The 21336-nt window shown below is 41.1% G+C and overlaps 1 long non-coding RNA gene across 2 annotated transcripts; it reads right to left on the bottom strand.

The window, feature by feature from the left end:
- Window positions 1–16939: 16939 nt before the first annotated feature.
- LOC128618715 (uncharacterized) lies at window positions 16940–20771 on the bottom strand. 2 transcript variants are annotated; one of them, XR_008387778.1, is made up of 3 exons: window positions 19387–20771; window positions 18756–19287; window positions 16940–18631 (listed from the first exon to the last, which is right to left on the bottom strand). It is a non-coding gene; the product is annotated as an uncharacterized LOC128618715 (long non-coding RNA). The 2 variants fall into 2 exon arrangements; XR_008387777.1 differs by having other exon boundaries at window positions 16940–19287; window positions 19387–19487; window positions 19568–20771.
- Between the last annotated feature and the right edge of the window lie 565 nt (window positions 20772–21336).

The raw sequence follows: 21336 nt of genomic DNA, 5'->3' as shown, positions 1-21336 counted from the left end.
TCTCTCTCTCAGCTAAGGAAAGCTTAGTGCTGTACTCTGTCTTGTGCTTTTTGGCCATTAAAAGGGTACAAGTGTTATACACGGTAAGTGTGTGGGCCCTTAAAAGCGAATTTAGGGAGCCAGACAGCTATGAAATCATTCCGACTGACAGGGGACGCTGACTCGAAACAAATAAGAACAGTAGGATCCATAAGAAGAACAGAACAGTTCTGGAACTAAACCAAAATATAGGATTCATTTAATGATGTCATATTTGTCTTGGCTCAACCTGTTATTGGAAGAAAATGTACTTTTGAAAGTGTATCCTGAAAATCCATTTCCATACAAACTCGGCCAGGTAGTTTCAAGTCTCGTTTATCTTATTTACAATAATCGACGTCAACACCTCGTTTCGAAAGTCACTTAAAGAATGTAGTTTAATCATGTGGTTTACGAGGCATTGGGTTTTGGTCCAAATCATTGGCAGGGTTCGTCTGGACCACTTGCTTGATCGGGACTAGCGGCAACACACTGAGAAGCCACATCTATAAAGCCATGCGGTAAGAGCAACCCCGCGCTCAATACTTTTATAATCACCCTGCTAAAGAAAACAAAATTAGGGAATTCATTAGAGTGTTGTGGGGTGTAGGAGTATACACATGGGAGGAAATGTACACATGGTCAGTTAAGCACTCCTCATTGTTAGAGCCTCAGGGTACATTTAGATGGGTACAGTAGTGACTGTGGTTGAGTGTGTGTGGCCAGTGGAAAGTTTGGTTAACCAGGGGTGGTGTTGGATGATGTTTACATCACTCAGAGAACCACAGCGGGGCTGGAGCTGCTGAGCCGTGGGCGAATTAATAGCTTTCTTTGTATTTCTTAATGTACCTTGTTATGAATACATTCAGGAGACATGAATATCTTTCTACGCATCTATGGGCTAATTGTGGCTGATCGAAAGCAAAATAATCGGCGGAATTAATTATGCCAATCCTTTACTTAAGATGTAAATGTGAGCTTGTAAATTCAAATTTCATCAATCATACTGTCAGCAATATGAACACTTTCAAATGCACTGTGTTTATTAGGCTAACGTTAAATTCCAAGTATTCTCTTCGTGGAATGAGAACACACCATTCACTGCAAGACAGTATAATCTGATGTGTATACTGTCATGCTTTTCTTTGTTAGGTCCAGGAGTCTGATGTACACGTAAAGTACAGCTGTATAAATCTTCTTAACATTTTTTTTTAAAACTAAATCTAAATACTTCCAGTGTATACTGTATCTCCAGTTCAAATTTTAAACAAATAATATCTTTTGACTTTGTACTTATAAATATGAAAACAATATGCATTCGTAATCATGAACAAATATAGGTTTAAAAAAAGGGTAATAATAATAATAATAATAATAATAATAATAATAATTCAATCAAATAAATTGATTTTAAAAATGACAAATTGCACCTGGTGTTATTGTAAAAGGCACTGCCATTTTTTGGGAAGATTTCACTCAACAAGCACTGGAAATATGTTAAATAACAAAATGAAAGTGTCCAAATACTCATTTCCCCTCAATGTAAATACATTTGAATTCCCATTATTGGGAGGGTATTGGCACAGCTGTATGTCTCCCTTTTTAACAGCCATTTGCCCACATATTACTGTTGTACTGACAGAAAGAATATTTAAGGTAGTGATAGTCAAAACCAGTGATTCTTTTGAATATTATGCTATACTACTTTGGTTGTTCTCGCAGCCCAACACTGGCCCCCAAACCTCAACCCCAAAACCCACACGGAGCGATCAGCCAGCCACAGTGAAGGCCAACTGCCTCATTCATGAGCAATTAAAAATCACTTCACTAGTCAATGAGCTGCAGTCTCACCGCAGCCTCCACGGAACTACAGTCAAAATAAATGTTACAGTCGGGACTTGTGCTGCAAACCGTCCCTGTAAAAGCACAATTTAATGGCATGAGAAAATTGGTTCATATTAGGATGGCGTCTAGACTGACACTTTGAGCAATAAAGCCAGGCCCTTATTTTGACCACTATCTTAACACCTCATTTGCTGAGATCTTGAGTCTGCTATTTACGATGACATCCAAGGGCAGTCGTTTGCAATAGCAAAGCCAAGATAAACAAGGGAGTAACTGATATCCTGTAAAAAAAAAAAAAAAAAGGAACTTGTACAGGCTGAATTGTGTACAGAAGCCATCGTGTAATTTAAATATGTTTTTGGTAAGTGCATCACTTTTATCACTGCATTTAAATTAGTATATAGCATGTTTTCATGGGTGATAAGTGTTCCCAAAGCTAGTTTCCACTGACCTTTCCATACCATCTAAGCTTGTCCATCACATCCACATAGCCTGCCACCCAACTGGCATTGCACCTGACCCCCCAGCATTCATCTTTCAGGTGGTGAGCCCCCAGGATGCCATTTTTGACCTGAGCCTAACTGCATTACATGGGTAGCCTGGCCAGTAGACACTCATAAGCAGACTCCACCCCAGGCCTGGATCCAGGGGTGGGTCCAAGTAACTTTAATCTGGGCAGGAGAAACTTTTTTATATCTTTCATGAGGGTCATTAGGCTCACTCTTTGTCTGACCTTTCCACTCAGATCAGTTCACCAAGGGTGAGTCTAATGAGAGCTCCGAGTGGAAGCTCCTAGAACCTCAAATAAGACTGAGAGTATAGGTGGCAAAGATGATTTACATGGTTTACGGTGGTCAAGTGTTGATGGCCAAATCTTGACTTGATTCATTTGAAAGTCCAGCACTTTTATGAACTAGGTGGTTACCGAGGTTAAGGTAAAGGTTAGGGTCAAAAATGTAAATGTTCTTACATTAACATTAATGTTAATGTATGCATAATGTTCATGTTACTCCAATGTTTGTGAAACAATGTGTGTGTGTGTGTGTGTGTGTGCGTGTGTGTGTCCTCAGACATTATGATGTCAGAGCAGGTGTGAAAGGGGCACCAAGACTATTTCCTTCAGAAGGGTTCCTTTAGCAGGACACGCTCCATTTATTCTGCAGCCATCCATCATGCACTGCACACTCTCAGAGAGGGCATTCAGAGAAAGGAGACGAAGGGGACAGGCTGATGAGAGAGTGAGAGAGAAAGAAGAACATGTCAAAGAGGATGACGAAGGAAAATAAAGAGAGAGAGTGAGAAAGAAGAGAGACAGAAGAGGGAGCGAGATGTAAATGAAAGAGTGAAATAAGCAGGTAGTTAGAGAGAGAGAGAGAGAGAGAGAGAGAGAGAGAGAGAGAGAGAGAGAGAGACCACAGAGGACTTTCCAGTCTTGTAGGGCATCTCTGTCTCCTTCAGTTATGAGTAAACAACTCAGCTGTAATTGCTGGTCTACCACTTGGACCTCACGCATATAAACACACACCCACATACAACATTTACATAAGCAAACACACAGGTGCACATGGACGGTACACTACAGTCCAGTGCAAACAAGCACTGACACACACACACACACACACACACACAGAAAGCGAGAGATGTGATTAACCTACCAGGACTGATGTGATTCACATTGAAACTGGGAGCTCCTTGCTTGAGGAGTAAAAACACATCTCACCTCACATTAAAATGTATTACCTCACTGTTCTTACTAAATTTCACACATCTCTACCACACACAATATACTGTATATATACACATGCCCTATAACGCATCACAAACAGATGGTTACACACATGTACATCAACATGGCTGTAGATATAAGCTAGGACCAAAGGTTCTGAGGAAATTAATATAAATAAAACTATGGCAACTACTCCCCCAGCTACATTGCTAGGGACCTCTAAATATACCATACGTGCTATTATTATCATTTGCTTAATGGAATGTATTTATAGTATTTATGTAGTGTAGCAAGCTGTAATATGTTACAGCTACATAAATACTATAAATACATTCCATTATGCAAATGATAATAATCAGAAAACTGTACAAAACCAAACTCTGCCATATAATAATATTGACTACACTGATTAAAGACCCCAATACACACCCCAAATCTGCAGATCCTGGTTAGAATACCATTTCCTCACTGCGAATGACCATTCTTGGGTTTTAATTTGCAAGCGCAGGCCGAGCCACTCCACCATCCGGCTTCTTAGTACCACCTCTTCACACACACACACACACACACACCCTTGTGTTTACAGAAGAACCGCAACCCAGGGTGAAACTTGCAGGCTTTTAAAAGCTGATGGTCAATCAAATGTAATAGCGTTGTTTTCATTAACATTTGCCTTTCCACTTCAGGCCACAGCAGCAGAAGAACTCAACGTGCTGCCACAGTGAGAAGAGTGAGAGGAAATAGACTAACTGTATCCAATCAAATACTTCTGGCCAATCCAATTATGTAGTCAGAGAAGGAGTTTGAGTGGTGGAGTGCAGCCACACAGCTATGGTCTGTGCTGGACAAAATAAACCAGCACACGGTCTGCGGTTTGAGCATGCACATGTAAAGCAAAGCACGGCACCAAGGTTTGGAGTTGCGTGAATTGGAATCACATGCAAATGCTGTATCGAGAAACTCTACATGCCTCAAATGTCATTCAGAGCCCATGCAAAAGATCTGTCTCATACATACTAATGTACTTACTTCCATTAGATACATCGTGTACAGGTATGATTTCCTACCTGTACACGATGCTGTGATCTTTGATCTCAGCACCACTTTTCTGAGACTTACTAGTGACTTCGATGAGAAATGCAGAGCTTGATAGGTTAATGAAACCATAGCACACAACTGCCAATGGTTTGTCAAGGGCATAGATGGAAATCTGTTTGGCCAGCTTTCCCAGTGTGAGATATCAATATAGGTGTAAGCTCAGCACTCTGAGCGCTCAGAGAAGCACGAGTCCTTGGATTAAAGATTGAATTGCTGCTAAGAGACATTTTTAAGCCATCGCTAATTAAGTTTGCCCGTGAAACAGGGCTCCTATAAAAATATGCAGATTCTTGCCAATTGCGCCAAGTTGTCTCGGAAAATCCAGGTAAAAAATACAAATGGTGCAAGCTGTGCCTTTTTTTATTTAAAGTATTCTTTAGTGAGTTTAGAGCAAAAGGATCATTTTAATCCTTCATGTCTTGACATGGGAATTCACTCGAAGTCTCAGCTGTAGTATGTGCAGTCTGCAAAAAAGATTCACCAAAGAGGCACAGAGGATAAGAGTGGAGGAGAAGGGAGAGGGGGAGTGAGAAAGGAACTCCTGTAATGACCTCTTGATGAAATCCCTGGCAGGGTGGTTTGGGTAAACAGTTGTGTCTGGAGTGTGTGAGGCAGAGCTCACATTGCCTGCACTCATTTAGCTAATTGCAGCAGCACCATATTTGCCAACAGGGCAAACAGAGCTTGCCTGTGCTGGGTTACAGAACATGGTTAGGCTAAACTCTTTCAGACACACACTCACACATACATATACTCTATATACTGTATAACGCAACATGCCATTGATGAAAACTCCTACAAATTCTTTGAATATTGAAAGTGCATGTAAAATATCCACTCAGTAGAATAGATGATGGTCCTAGGTTAGGGGCAAACCCTCCCCAAGATCATACCACAAGTCCAATCACTTTGACTTACTACGGCTAGAAAACTGAATGACCAGGTAACAATAACATAATAATTGTGTGGGAAATTTAGGCATTCCCACCTTATGTTAGTATTTAAAATAACATTTTTGATTATCCATCCATTTATTTTCTGTATCGCTTATCCTACACAGGTCATGGGGAGCCAGGAGCCTACCCCACGGGACTTGAGGCATGAGGTGGGGGACACCCTGGACAGGATGCCAACCCATCTTGGGGAACCCAGATCTCAACAAGAGATCACAGCGATTCATCCAAGTGCCTCTATAAGGATGTGTGTGGTGCCCATTAGTATGATCTTCTGCACTACGCTGGCTAACTCATGGCCTGGGACCACTTGAAGGTTGTTGACCTGCAATCCTCATTATTTGCTGAGAGTTTTGAACAGCAGGCATGTCCTCTCTTGCTTACTGTGCAGAACTATATCAGTGCAGTTGAGTAGTAGCATCTGTTTGATGACTATAGGCATGTCCAATATGATTGTCATCTCAGTGATGCTGACAGTTTTGTCTAGGATGTGCCCATAGCGTTGTCAGGCACTTGCACCCCCCAGGTTCTTGCACATGGTCCAGTGGAAGTAGCTGGTCACCTTGTTTCTGTAAATGTTCTCAGACGGTACAAGTGCTGCCTTGTTTTTCTGCCTTGCTGTACATCCTGGAGTCAACTGGTTGCTTCAGTATGTTCTTTTGAGTGTTGAGTGCCTGATCCTGGGCTGTAATTATGAGACTCTCAGTCTCTCCTTTGAGACCAGAACTGCCATGGATTCTTCTTTGTTGACTGCTGGTCTATTAAGATCTCTGTAGAATTGTCTATGCATTGGCTTGCCCATGAGTAGTTCTATTTTCTCCTTCTCAATGCTGGACTTGCACTGGCTTTTGGTGTTGTGAGAAATGGTCTCCTGCTGGTTCAAGCCCTTCTCCTTAATGATAAATGCTTATTTTTGGAGCGAGTCCTTAGCCTTGCCAACAACATGCTCTTTGTTTAGCCTATTGAACTTGCCCAGCTTGATGTTTTCACTTAGGTAGGCCGACAACTGCTGAGTTGCCAGCAGCCTCTAGCTCTGCAAGTCCACAGCTGCAGTCGCTCTTGATATAAAGTCTTTTGATGTCAGCCTTATTGTGATGGATGCTGCCGATTATCAGGAGCTTTCACATCTTGCTCGATGCCAAAGCTACTGCATGTGCCATGACCAATACTCTTCTTCTTCTTCTTCTTCTTCTTCTTCTTCTTATTATTATTATTATTATTATTATTATTATTATTGCCATCATTGTTGCTGTTGTAAACCTTTCTAACATCATTTCTCACATGTCTATGAGGAGTGTGTGTATATAGGGAGTATGTGTGTATATAGTATGGATCTAGATGTACTTTATTGTCATTTTGGGTCTTGAATTTTCTTACCAATGAAGTATTTATACTAAAACGGGGCCTAATGCCAGATGACGAACCTATGATTTCAACTCATACATCTGCCAAAGTGGGACACATCGCAATAAAAAGCTTTCCACAGCATATCATGTCAGCTTGTGTGTGATCAGCTCCCTTCTGACAGTTTCTGCTGAGAGTTTCCTTACAGAGCTTTCATGTTGAATCCAAAAAAGCTGTATCCAATTACTCTCTTGTGCATCAATATTTAAATCTCCTTGCAAGTAATCATGGGTGGAGCCGCATTGAAGGTGGTGGCTTTTAAAGGGTGTATATAAAAGCACAATTTTTTTGTAATGTTAACAGTTTCACCCAAAATTCAATGTATATGTACAAACCAATGGAAAACAAAACAATCAAATAGTTTCTCCAAAAGTGATGGATGATTAAGGTCAAATAGACAGGCTTGGTATATGTTGGAATCAGTGTATCATAGGGTGACTGATTGCGAATAAGTAAGTAATTTCTCCCTCTGATGTGAACCAAAGTATTCACTTGGGGGTTTTCACGGAAAGTTGGATTTTTATTCTGTGCAATGGACAAATCTTTCCTGAAAACAGAGTTTGTATCCTGTTTTATGAAGTGTTAGACTTCTGTAAAGGTCTTAAATGTATTTAACATCTGGGCATTCAGGAACCTGTCAACTATGGCGCCTCAGTAGCAAGAAGAATGAAGAGTTTCACTGTGAATATTTTAACAGAATTATTATATAATAATTATTAGGAATTCTTTGCTGGCATGTGGGAAACTAAAATACTTATAATCTATTACAGTTCATTATTATTATTATTATTATTATTATTATTATTTACAGGATACTAAAGTAATAGTTCTTGGCTATATAATTTAACTCAACAAGATCACTGTAGGCAGTCAAAGAAGTGAGGCCACTGCTTACTAAAACCAAGTCAGTACTAGAACAGATCATTGCTGATATTATTCGGGATGCATGAGGTGTTGAAATTTGGAAATAAGAGAGGTTTAGGGTGCTGCTTTGGATTAGCATTTTCAACCTTGGACAATATGGCTACAGAGCACATTGTGTCAGATCAGGAATTTTGACGGTGTGAAACAGCAAATCTTGCACGCACGGTTGTAAGCACTAAAGCAAAGCTCACTTTCAAGCCAAGGGGTAACCTTGAGCTTCCTTCCAGAACTCTGGAAAGCATTTTCAGGTTGGATAGGATCAAGGTGGCTTTAATAGAACGTGAATTTTACCGAGCTGTTAGCTAACAGAAACCCCCAGAACCCAGCTATCACCAAGATGACGAAATTATTTCCAGCCCTTTGATCACAAACTATGAGGCTTTTAAATGTGGATAACCACATAAATTTTGCAAACAAAGAAACAACACTGAATATGACAGAACCGTATATGTATTGTTATGACCCGGTTTAGGTCGGGTTGCACATACAAAGTATGAAAGGTGTAGTGAGACTAAGATTGCGTTGCTTTGTATTTGATTTTCTCTCTTAAAAAAAATAAGCGGTTTAAGCTTCGGAAGCCAAATATACCAAAATATTAAACAATATCCCCTCTTACTTTACACAAAGTGAACTAACAAACCTAATCAAAAAACAAACACAAAATACAGTTTATTCATCTCTTTAACTATGGCAATGCATATTACCTGGCGTATTATTATTATTATATTCATTTATTTTATTTCTGCTTTCCTGGATGGGAGTTGTGATGACAACAGGCTGAGAAGGTCTACTCTGAGGTGCTCCCAAACCACTGAGGTCTTTATCCTATCATAGAACACAAACAAGCAACTCAGCCCACTTGGAGACAGGATCAGGTCAGGACAGGGGCCCAGACTGACCAGTAAATAGAGAGCTTCGTCCAAAAACTGAGCTCCGGCTCCACCACCGAACATTACTGGAACTATAACACTACTGCTGCTGACCTGATCCATTTTTCAATCTCATGGTCTCTTTTTCCATCACTCGTGAATAGGATCCCAAGGTTCTTATGCACCTCCACCAGGGGCAACGTCTCTCCTCTCACCTGAAGGGAACAGCCCAGAGTGTCATACTTGGAGGACATGATTTTCATTTGAGAGTTAAGAACTGGTCAACTGTTCCACAGACTGTATGCTATAAAGCCTTTGTTCAATTATCAGATGGAGTCTTCACTCCAGATCCCTGGTATAGAATTTCCTAGAATGCCTAGGTGTGGTCTCTTTTAAAAATCATTTTTTAAAGAATAGGGGCCATCATCCCATTTTTCATCTCAATAGGCCTTTCCCCACATCTCCATGGAACATTGGAGAGGTGTTAACCACATAACCCCAACCTTGGCTTTAACCTCTTGAACCACATCTCATCATCACCTGCAGCCTTGCTGTTTTGAAGATTTCTAACCACCAGAGTAACCTCAGTCACTCCAAAGCACCAAAGATTTCTGGCACTACCTCCTGAATGTTAATCAGTTGCTAAAAGTGCTCCTATTTCCATATTACTTAACAATCTGCCAATAGAGGCCACTCAAAAATCTTTGGCCTCTCCAAACTCCTCCAACACCTGAGCTTTAACTTCTGCAGCTGCTTCTTTTTCTGCTTTCTTGCAGCTGCCGCTATGATTGAGGAAATGGACGTGGCCCATTCAAACTCAGTGAACCCAAACTCATTTTCATATAAGGGAGAAATCCTTTCAGAGATTTGAGTTAAATTCCTCTCTCACCAAAGTTACTGCAAGATGCTCCCATAAAAACCAGAAGATTCTCCTGGGTTCACCTGGTAATTCTAACTGATGCCCTGCGTAACAATGCCAACTCACTAGCAAGAGATCAGCTTATAGCTCTCTCTCCCTCTCTTTACCCCAGGGTCCCAAACATATGGCTTCAAGTCTGATTATACAATTACAAAATCTACTGTTGAGCTTTGACCCATCGTACTCTGGTACCAAGTACACTTATGAGCAACCTTGTGTCTAAACGGTATTTGTTCTTTTTGTGTTTTTTTGTTCAACCTTGTGTCTGAAAAGTGTTTGTTGTTGACAATCCAAGCTTGCACAAAAGCCTAATAACATTTCACTGCCAAAGTTCAGATTTGGTAAGTCATTCATACCCCAATCATACCCCTCCAAATATTGCCTCCAAGTTTTCAGTACTCATTGTCCACTTCCACTGTCTAAAATGCAAACCATGTAAGTTCCATATAACTGATTCTGAATTTTTAGGCCCCAATGTTGTCAGCGATGATGCTGGGTTGCAAAACAAAACAAGTACGAAACGTCAGTTAACTGCATGCCCTTGGCTATTATTGTTTTGTTTGTGTGTCTTTCAGGGAATACATGAACTGCAGTAGCAAATAGACTAAGGTCTGTTTCATAAAACAACCTGGGATGCCATGTCTTTCTCATATCTTATCACCAGAACAACAGGAACCACCTCTCTCCACTTTTCCTGGTGATTAGGTGCTAAATCTGCTGTGTGTTCGTAATACCTCATAGTCATCTTCCCCAGCCTGCCATGTCACCACAAAGGATCCTTGCTATTTGGTGAGACATTTTAAGCTAGAAGTGAGGAGTATGGGGAGTGTGGTGGTGCAAATTGTCTCAGTTGGATGTGTCTATTGTAGAGCCATTGTTGACTTTCCTGGGTCCAGGGCACATTCTGCTCCCATAAGTGACCAGTGTTTTGCTCAGGTCAAAAATTTAGGAAATTAATTTTACTGGGTGTTGGGGCATCTTCAAAGCTTTCTTTAATTATGCCCAACACAACCATTGGCTTATTTCCATATAATCACTTGAATGGGGAAAGTCCCCTGGAAGCCTGGGCACCTCCTGGATCACAGACTTTCAACCATTCATCCCAAACGCTTGACCAGATCCATTCCGATTCTTTCAAAGAAGATCTTGATACTTGGATGAGGGCACTTTTGGTGTACCTTTAGATGCTTTCACAAGCTGACATTTGCTGTATGACTCACACATCTGAGGTACATCACTGTGAAGGCCTGGCCAATAGAAATGAGCCATTAACTGGTGCAGTATTTTATCTACTCCTAGGTCTCTGGCCATGAAATTATAATGACTCATGTAAAAGAGCATTTCCCTGCAGTTTTTTGGAACCAACCACTGTGTCATAGTTTCTCCTGGGGAAAGTGGGGAAAGGTTGGCATGATCCCAGCTCAAACTTTTCGACCATCAATCACAGTGATGGTGAAAGTGTTCTTTGTTTTGTGAATGCTGAATGTTGAGAACACTGTTCTCTCTAAGCTGTGCACATGGTTGCCCATGGTTGTGCATGTCTGATGATGCTTCTGCACAGAAAAAAAATATTATTAGTTAGTTAGTTATTTGGAGTACCTGAACCATGATTGCAGTGCAGTTTGGATGAGCCATAGGTACACAAGACTTTCGTAACCTTGTTCATTTTATCATTATATTGTCAATATTATACTGTATTTTGTCATCAATATTTGGTTGATTTTGGGTGGCTCTAGTTATGAAATATCCCATAGATTATAGATGCCATCAGCACAGTATAGTTGAGGAGGCTAAGCAGCTGATGCTAACCAGGCAGGGACTGAGCAGCCACAATATGTGTGGCTGGCTCATGGGATATTTCTGCTCAAATGTCAGAAGAGTCTGCCCAATAGAAATAGGTCTAGCTCATCAAGAATTAATTAATGATTAATTGATTAAAAAACAATTAATGTTTTGTCTTGTCAGTGAGTTTTATGAAGCAGCCTAACATCTGTAATAATGTTACCTAGACTAATGAAATGTGCAGCATTTTAGTTTTGGTTCTTCTGACCTTCTGATATTAGCAATAGATGCCAAATGGTCATCATGGACAAGATAAAGTAGGACCACATTTGCTATCACTTCATCTCTATCACTGGGATAATATAGTTGTTTAGTGTACTTTATGGTGTAAAGAAAAATGTAGTAAAAACACAATCTTCCATAGACCTGTTTAGTAAATCAGCTTGCACGTTGTTTTCGTGAGTGTTATCAAGTTTGGGTGTGCGTAAATGTGAGCTTGTGCTGAGTGTGAGCGGCTGTATGTGGCGTTTACTGGAACGGGAAATGAAGCTTTGGACTCTGTGGTAATCACATTAAAAACCCAAGTGTCTAGAGAGTGGTAGAGTGTCTGACAACTTCATAACAAAACTGTAAGAATAAAATGACAGTGAAGTGTAATTGAGGTTTAATTGCACTTTCTTTCTGTTTTATTATGTGGGTTTTTATTCGCTTTTGCTCAGGACTAGACAGAGCAGTAGCTCAAACGGAGGTGGGAGATAATGAGTACAACTCCACAATGACTGTTTAACATCGAGGGGGGAAAATGAACACAATTAGGTTAATTAAACTCTGTGGAGAAATGTGGCTTGAGCAAACAGGAGTTTGATTTCCTCTATTAAATCCAGCAGAGGAAATGCTTTACTGGGTTGAACCTTCCACATGAATAAGACTGGCGTCAAAATTCTAGCCCTGCAGTCTGTATTTTAAACAAGCTGATTAAGATGAAGGAACCACTGCGATGGGTTTTTTTTTCTTTTCTAATACAAAAAAATCTTTGGCACTGCAGTTGAAAAAAGTCATACTGAATTGAATATGCTACAGAAAAAAAAGGATGAACAGCATCCCTTCTGTTTCATAGTTTGAAATACAGTAGAACGGAGAGAAGAAACAAAATAATGAAAAGGAAACCCAAAAAGATCAAGGATTAAGAAACCCTTATGAATAAAACTATATGTTTGACGGCCGGTGAAAACCAGTAGAATGACTTTGCTTTTCAAAAGCATAAATCAATTTTACCAAAATGATGTGGAAGTGTTTTTATTGATTTTATTTTCTAACATGGAGTCAGTACTACTGCAGGGGTAAATACAGCCAATCTATCTCACATTTCAGGAAAGTTTTTGGAATTTCAATTTGTGATCAGATACTGACTCTCAAATTGTCATAGTCTGTACAGATGACAGTGGACAAAGTTATAAAATGTTTAAATGACCTAAGAAAAAGCCAGAACAATACTTACTAAATTGATCAGCTACTAAAGGTCCTCCCTCAAATTTGATCTACAATGGTATACAATATTCTTAGGATATTTTGGAGTTTCATCTTACTCCTCTATGTGTTTATCGCTACACACACCAGTCACAAAACAACAGTCACTTGCGAGTTAGACAAAACAATCTACCAGCCAGAGTGTTAGCAACCAGGCCAGACCCGGCGAGTTCTACTCAAGGGAAGTCTGGGAACACAGAAGGAAACCCACACCAGAAGCTAAAGCAGCCCCTATTTCCTGTCACTGTCTTTGTTATATAGACAGCCCAATCCCCTACACCCCCCCCCCCCCCACACACACACACACACACACCCCATCTCATAAGTGAGGAGAATAGCCAGTCATTCAATCAAAGTTGCTAAAAGCATCACAGCCCCTAGAGTCGTAACACGTGATATTATACTGCATTAAATAGAGCAAACCTGAAACATTGGCAAATCAATGCCTTGTGGTTTATAGAGGCAAGCTGGTCATTGATTGTAACCCCTAGCAGACCTTGATGGTAGTAATGACAGTGAACAAAACTTGATGTTTGTTGGATCATGGGACTTGCTTGAATGACAAGAAGCTCTATGTTGAAGATCAGAGGTAGGGCTTCTTCATCCCGGCAAAGATATCTGTAAGGCAAGCTGAAATACATGCTAAGACTAAGGTATCCTCTGATGGGAAGGACGAGTCAGTGTAGCAAGAATAAAGTAAGTCAACAGTCTCTCACTTGGTGTTGCCTTAACTTCTTGCACCTACATGAGAGAAGCTTCCAGCCATCCAGTCATTTTATGTACCGCTTATCCTACACAGGGTCACAGTGAAGCCTGGAGCCTATCCCAGGGTACTCGGGGCACACAGGACCACCCTGGACAGAGTGCCAACCTATCACAGGGCACAATCACACACGCATTCACACACCATGGATAATTTGACAATTTGTTTCTGTAATGGGGGTGACACCCGAAGATGCATGTATACTCCATGCACACAGGGCGGAGGCAAGATTCAAACCCCCAATCGCAGAGGTGGAAGGAAAATGTCCTAACCACCAAGCCAGTGTGCCCCCCTGACAGGAGCTTCTGACAGTGGGCAGAATGAAATGCTGCAGATTAATCCAGCATTATGAGAACTGAACACTTGCTGACATGTCTTGCTGATGTCCAAAACAGGGCAGTCCTAGTGGAGTAGCCATTCCTGAAATCAGACTGCGATCTAGGTGGGGACTGTGTAAGAGGGAAGACCAACCACAGGAGTTTGGTTGAAGACAGTACATTCATGAAACGGAAGAAGAAAGACTGATCTCTAGTTCTCTACTTGCCATGCATTGAGTACTTGTAAATATTCCCTATGGTTTGAGGAACATGACAAAGAGTTCAAGGTGTTGACTCGGCCTCCAAATTCCCCAGATCTCAATCTGATCGAGCGTCTGTGGGATGTTCTGGACAAACAAGTCCGATCCATGGAGGCCCCACCTCACAACTTACAGGATTTAAAGGATCTGCTGCTAACATCTTGGTGCTAGATACCACAGCACACCTTCAGAGGTCTTGTGGAGGCCATGTCTCGACGGGTCAGAGCTATTTTGGTGGCACAAACGGGACCTACACAATATTCGGCAGGTGCTTTTAATGTTATGGCTGATTGTGTATATTTCCTATGGAATAAATGACAGAACCACTTAAAGCAACAGCCTCAAGAAAATGAACATCTCACTCAACATGGCGTCAGTACCATATTTAGTTTTTAGGAAAAGTAGTGAAACTGTCCAAAATCCCATATACTATTACCCTACAATGGTGTTTGGGAAGTGCACTGGGAGTAAACAGCCACCCCTGGGAACACCCAGCAGGTTTTGATATCAACCAAAACATGATTGGACAGATTTTTGGTGGTTTTAAGGGTATTTGTATGTATTCTATATGTGTAGACTGCTGTCTGTAGAAAATGCCAACTCTTGATGCTATGGAGCCCAGATTGTTTCCGTTAAACTTTGTGGGGTCTTGTTTTGTCTTTTTTCCTTCTCTGAGCTGCAATTGAAGCCAGCTGCATTTATGCTGCTGTCTGAGGGGGGTCTCTAAAATAGAAAAAAATAGGCCCATTCGACACTCTCTCATAAGGCCACCTTCCTCGTACCGACTACTGGATTTGGATTCGGATAATCAGAACAAGGTATTACCGAGTACATATATGCAAATGTATCCCAAATAAGAAAAGCCTTAGTTATTAAACTGAAAACATTAAAGTGGAATGGAATAAATGTGTACAAGACGTACAACAACTGCAGCATTAAAACTTAGTATCAATGAAACATTCACTCAATTCTTAATCATGAAAGTTGAGATTTATTTGCCAGTTCATGTATATACAGTATGTTGCAATGGTATTCTTACTTAGAGGTAGCTCTCCGTCAGTCCTGTCGATTTTAGAGATGGTATACTTTATGAATATCAAACATCAACATGTAGTCATCAATATACAGTACTACTGTCAATTCCAGTGTCAGATGCTACACTGCCATAAAACTCCAAAAGCAAAGAGAGAAAAGACAGCGCACAGAAACCCAGTGCCAAAATTATGAGTCAGATGTGATTTTTTTCCCCTCTCTTTGGTCTAGTAACAAGTGAAAACTACTGGTTTCAGACCGCCACCACAGATACCAAACATACACATAGGCTGAGGAACAAGAGTGCCCACTACTGCTAATAATAGAGCAGACACTTTTTTTGTCTCTCTCTCTCACACACACACACACACAGAAGCCAAAAAAGTGCTTTCTCTACAACACTACATGGTCTTTGTACAACCACTCATTGTATCTCAGTGACTCAGTGAATCTCAGGCAGTCAGAGCATTGTCCACGAGTGTCTGAATTGTCCATTTCTTGACACGGACCTATCGTAAGCCTCCTCTTCCTCCCACTGTCCTATTGGAGGCTTTATCCCAGGATGACAGCATGGTTATGACATCAGCACCACCTCAAAAACACCACAAGTGTAACCAATTTTAGCCACACATGGAATCCCGCCCTCGTTGGGCGGAGTGTCACCCCCACAGAGTTTGCAGCATGGCAAAAATAAGGAGCAGACTGTGAGTTATGCCCTGTGTGTGTTGGCACAGTGGAGACCATTTGTGGTGATGGCTGAGGTTTAGAGCACTGGAGAGTCAGAGAGAGCGAGAGAGAGAAGGAGAGAGAGTGTGGTCGGGGCAGCAGACTGTTGACCCCAGCAGCTTCTAGACTCACTAATATATCGAGGCTTCCACAGAAAACGCACAGCCCTAAAGGGTCACATCACTCCTTCCTGTGGTGTTTTAAACAACAACTTTTGTGTGTTAGCTCTGGGTGTGTACATAATGGATGTTACCAAGCTTTCAAATTACAACTCACCAGAATATTTCGTTTAGATTTGATCTTACTGTCTCGCCTGTGGAGTACCAGCACAGTAATGATTCATTTATTTAACAACAATGAGGGGAAATAGATCCCAGGTGTCCTGTGTATCCAAAAAACACATGATACAGTTTAGGATGACCCAATTCATCATAACAAAAGTGATGGGTGAAGGTCTGAAGCAAGAGCTGTTAATGCTCACTGGGAGCCGTATTTACTGCCTAGGCTCCGTAACGCACATTCCACAGCCCTGGCAGAAACGGGTGGAAATAATCCTAGACAGAGGAATGAACAAGATTAGAAGTAAAACTAGAGTACACATATAGGTAGAAAAATATAAATGGTATTGGCATCTAACACACATTGCACTGTCAGTTCTTTTATTGTCCCCCATGATCCAGAGTTATTTTACAGCTATAATGCTAGAATCCAGCATAGTACTTGGAACTCAGGATCCGGCAATCCGATCTAAAAGTGTTCCAGGGCTTTGGCTTGAAAAAGCATGGATGCCTAGATCAAGATGACATCTGTATGGCTGGTGTCTGAATTCTATCTTCGTAAGAAGCTCTCAATTAATGAAGAAATGACATTTAATGTAGGTTGATGACATTTAATGTGGTTAGCACATTTACCTCACACCTCCAGAGTTGGGGGTTCAAATCCTGCCTCTGCCCTGTGTGCGCATGGAGTTTGCATGTTCTCCCCGTGCTTTGGGGGTTTTCTCCGGGTACTCTAGTTTCCTACCCTAGTCCAAAGACATGCACTGTAGGCTGATTGGCATTTCCAAATTGTCAGTAGTGTGTGATTGTGCCCTGCGACGGGTTGGCACCCTGTCCAGAGTTCTGTGGGATAGGCTCCAGGCCCACTATGACCCTGTGTAGGATAAGCGGTATGGAAAGTGGTTGGATGTGCACCGCCATATTGTCGTGACATCAGATGTGTTTATATCAGAGAACTCAGGCAAGGTGAATGTTGCCTCAGAATTCAAGCTGAATAGCCGTTCCCCTGCACTTTTCCATGTCAGGACTTAGGTTTTTCTGAGTTATGAGTACATAAGGATTGGGGAAGACAGTGATCTGGAGTCATGCTGGTGATTCTAGCTCTATTCTGGATGGCCAGGCACCTTCTGCAGCCCAGATGTGATAGAGACTACTCTGACTATAGCTATTGTCAGACATGTTGGTTTGGACGACAGAAAGAATGCTAAGAGAGAGAGAGAGACCAAATGCATTAAAGAAGGAGTGATTTGTGAGACAGGTGAGGGAATCGTAATCTATAAACATCCGCCTAATATGTCCACCTAATATATGCCCAAAAAATCTTAGCAAGTGAAAATATCTTGAATTTAGTCAAATTTATCTAGTATTTCCTACTTTAAGATTACAATAAACCACACATAAGATTATTAAACCTATTTCTTGGATTGTATTTTGGAGGTATGCACAGGATCTAGTCTTCATGTAAATTCATGAGCCAACTAATCTAGAAAGTTATGGTATGCATGACTACATTTTGGGTGAGGGGCATGCTTAAGAGCAACTTCATATGTCTAACATAAAAAATCGCTGCCATGTGATACCTCTCTGTTACTCCATTAAAGGGACCCAGGAGACTTCCTGGCTCTGCACATCCTGTTCCTTCTCTCTAATTTGCATTCATCTGGACATGAGACACCTTAATGTCTAACATTCTGCCTTAAGCACTGAGAAACAACCCAGCGAGGAGTTTGCACAAGAAGCACAAATCAAAGACGCAGATTAAAGCACGGCGCAGGACTAAATTTAAACTTATCTGCAGTCAGTTTTTGGAGTCACTGGTTAAAATTGGGTGTGTGAATCACCGACTCCAGTATTTCAGCAGGGTTGACATTTACAGTAGAGTCCTCCTCCAGCACTGCAGTAAGGAGTAGTCGGAGCACTCGAGCCAGGAGGAAGGAGTGTGTGCGTCAGTGAGGGGGCACGCTGCCTTACTGTGGAAACATACACCAGTGAAAAACACGCCGAAATGTTCAGAGCTGTGAAACATCAGCCACAACACACACAAACACATACGTGCAGATAGCGGCTGGTCTGGGCTTGGCATTTGTGGTGTTCTCTTGGCTTCATGGAGAGTTTACTCTGTCATTATGGTATTATCCAATACAGCCTGTCTGGCCCTCAGGGAATCCCCTCTTTTCTTATATGCAACATCTAGAACTCATCAGACAAGCACCAGATACGGTGAAAAGATTGTCTCTCTCTCTCTCTCACACACACACACAAAACAACAGCTTAATACCATCTGGCACACACACTCTGATGACCACACCCTTACCACTGTCTGCATGCCCCCAGCTGTACTCTACACAAATAACATCGCCGTTTGCTGTCGACGTCACTCTGAGATGGCTATCGGTGCAAATCAGACAATGGCACTGGTGATGTTGTGCTGCATAGCAACATGATGTTGATTTTTTTTTAATCTCCTGGAAATCTTTCAGCAGTTGACTGATTCCTGACTGCCAAAGCCTTACATTTCAAGACATACTGTATTATGCTTATATTACATTATAAGAATAAGGTTACTAATTGTGGGGGGCACAACGGCTTAGTGGTTAGCACGTTTGCCTCCAGGGTTTGGGGGCTCAATTCCTGCCTCTGCCCAGCATGCATGGAGCTTGCATGTTCTCCCCGTGCTTTGGGGGTTTCCTCCGGGTATTCCAGTTTCCTCCCCCGGTCCAAATACATGAGTCGTAGGCTGATTGGCATCTCTAAATTGTCTGTAGTTTGTAATTGTGCCCTGCGATGGGTTGGCACCCCATCAAGTGTGTCCCCCGACTCGTGCCTGGGACAGGCTCCCCGCGACCCTGTGTAGGATAAGCGGTACAGAAAATGGATGGATGGATAGAATCATTTAGGTAAAAGTTTTTTAGTCCGGGTATATGAATATGTACATAATAAGCTACCTGCAGAATTGTGTTAGACTGATATGTATAGAATAGGAGGCCTTGTTGAAATTCCACACAGACAGTAACCCGAGCTCAGGATCAAACCGTGGACTCTGGAGCTTTAATAAACATTAGTTTATTTAGGCATTATTATTCAAAATGATACAAAACTCAATTAAGATTTGTACACAAGCCTTACTATTAGAGTTCATCGTGCTTTCCAGTGTAAGGTGCTGTTTTTCTTGCAGCAGTTTACAGTAGTTTCCATGCATAGAGGTGTCCTGGGAGATTAGGCTCCGGCAGCATTCTGTAATTCCAGCCTCTTTGTTCCACTCTTCTGGGGACAGCCAAGCAGGAGCTGGGCCACAGAGGAAGGCGCCAGGCGCACACAGAGTTTTCCAGGCAAAATTGGGACTTAAGGGGCCACTAAGAAAGTTGTGCTGCTCCGAGAGGGAATAAGGAGAGTGGCAAAGAACACAGTACCATACAACACGCAGCAGGCCAAACGATGCATCAGTTTTACCAGGGAAATCACTTTAAAAAAAAAAAAATTGAAGAAAAAGAAGACAGACAGACTTAACAGCTTCAGAGAAGGATTCAGGTTCTTAATCTGATCCTTTTTTTTTTTTTTTTTACAAAAAACAGCATGTAAAATTGCTGCCATTGTTGTTTAATGTCGCTGAAATTTAAACTAGTTTCTATTGGCTTTTACAGAGAGAGAGAGAGAGAGAGAGAGAGAGAGAGAGAGAGAGAGCAATGAAATGTACAATTCGATGCTGTTGAAGTCTGGCTTAACATGAAAACGCTTCTTTTGGGCTTTTTATTCCACAGCAGAATTTTCTTCTTTTTTTTCGCCACACAAAGGTACTAATAGCAGGGGTTAAACCACAAATTCATGTAAGATTCATTCCTCTTTATCCCTCTTAGAGCTGTAACTGAATACATTATTATTGAAAAGCTAATGTGTTCTAAACAGACATGAATAAGTGGCACAATATTGATTTCTACCTCTGTGGAGTTTTGGGGGGTTTTTTTTGCAGTGTTTTCAAGTGTTTCAAGGGGCATAGTGGTAGGATTCATATTTAATAATAATAATAATAATAATAATAATAATAATAATAATAATGACAGTTTTTAGTAATTCTTGTAAAATCCAAAAGTAAAGTAAGGTCCAGAAACATAATTTGGCATTGAAACAGACTCCAAACGTGAACAGAGCTACAAGAATACACTAAATATAGAGCGGAACTCAGACACTGTGTCCAGCATTACAGACTTTTCCAAAAGCGCTGTGAGGCTTGACAGAGAAGGATCAACTGTAAGGTTTCTCTTAATCCCACTGGCTCAGGAGGGATACAGGATACCAGGAATCAGCAATAAACTATTAACATTTAAAACACACACACACACACACACACACACACACAATTTATTCAAATTAGTCTGTGGGTTGTATCCTTGAAATGCGAAATGCAAATGACCAAAATTAGAATAAAAGTAGACTGTTTACTTACTGAATCACATGACAGGTTTTAGTATTGCAGGGAGGGAAAAAAAGTGTATAGAATAAGTTCAAAAATGGCAAGTAACAAAATTAACATAAATGATGTGTATGATATTGAATGCTGAATTCTTGAATCTGATTGGTCAGGAGGCGTGCATTACTTGTGTATAACAGCGGCTCGGACAGCAGTTCCTGCGGTAATATGAACGACAGGTTTACATTAATGAGCTCGTTCTAATACGTCATCGTTTCTATAGTAACGGCTCATTTACCAGATAGAGTTTCTTTTAAATGTTATTATTTACCAAAGAAAAAGGTATAACCATCGATATGGTGAGGCTTTCCGAAACGGGGAGTTTATTTAACATTAATGGAAGGAGTCTCTAGTGTCAGCGCTTTGTAACACTCACACTTGAGTCGTTGTCTTTTCTTATCAAGCGTTTGTGAAGGACACATGAGTAAAA

The sequence above is a fragment of the Ictalurus furcatus genome, chromosome 14 (assembly GCF_023375685.1).
Source record: "Ictalurus furcatus strain D&B chromosome 14, Billie_1.0, whole genome shotgun sequence".
In the NCBI taxonomy this organism is placed as follows: domain Eukaryota; kingdom Metazoa; phylum Chordata; class Actinopteri; order Siluriformes; family Ictaluridae; genus Ictalurus; species Ictalurus furcatus.
The sequence above is the reverse complement of the archived record's forward strand: the minus strand, read 5'-3'. Positions and strand labels throughout refer to the sequence as shown.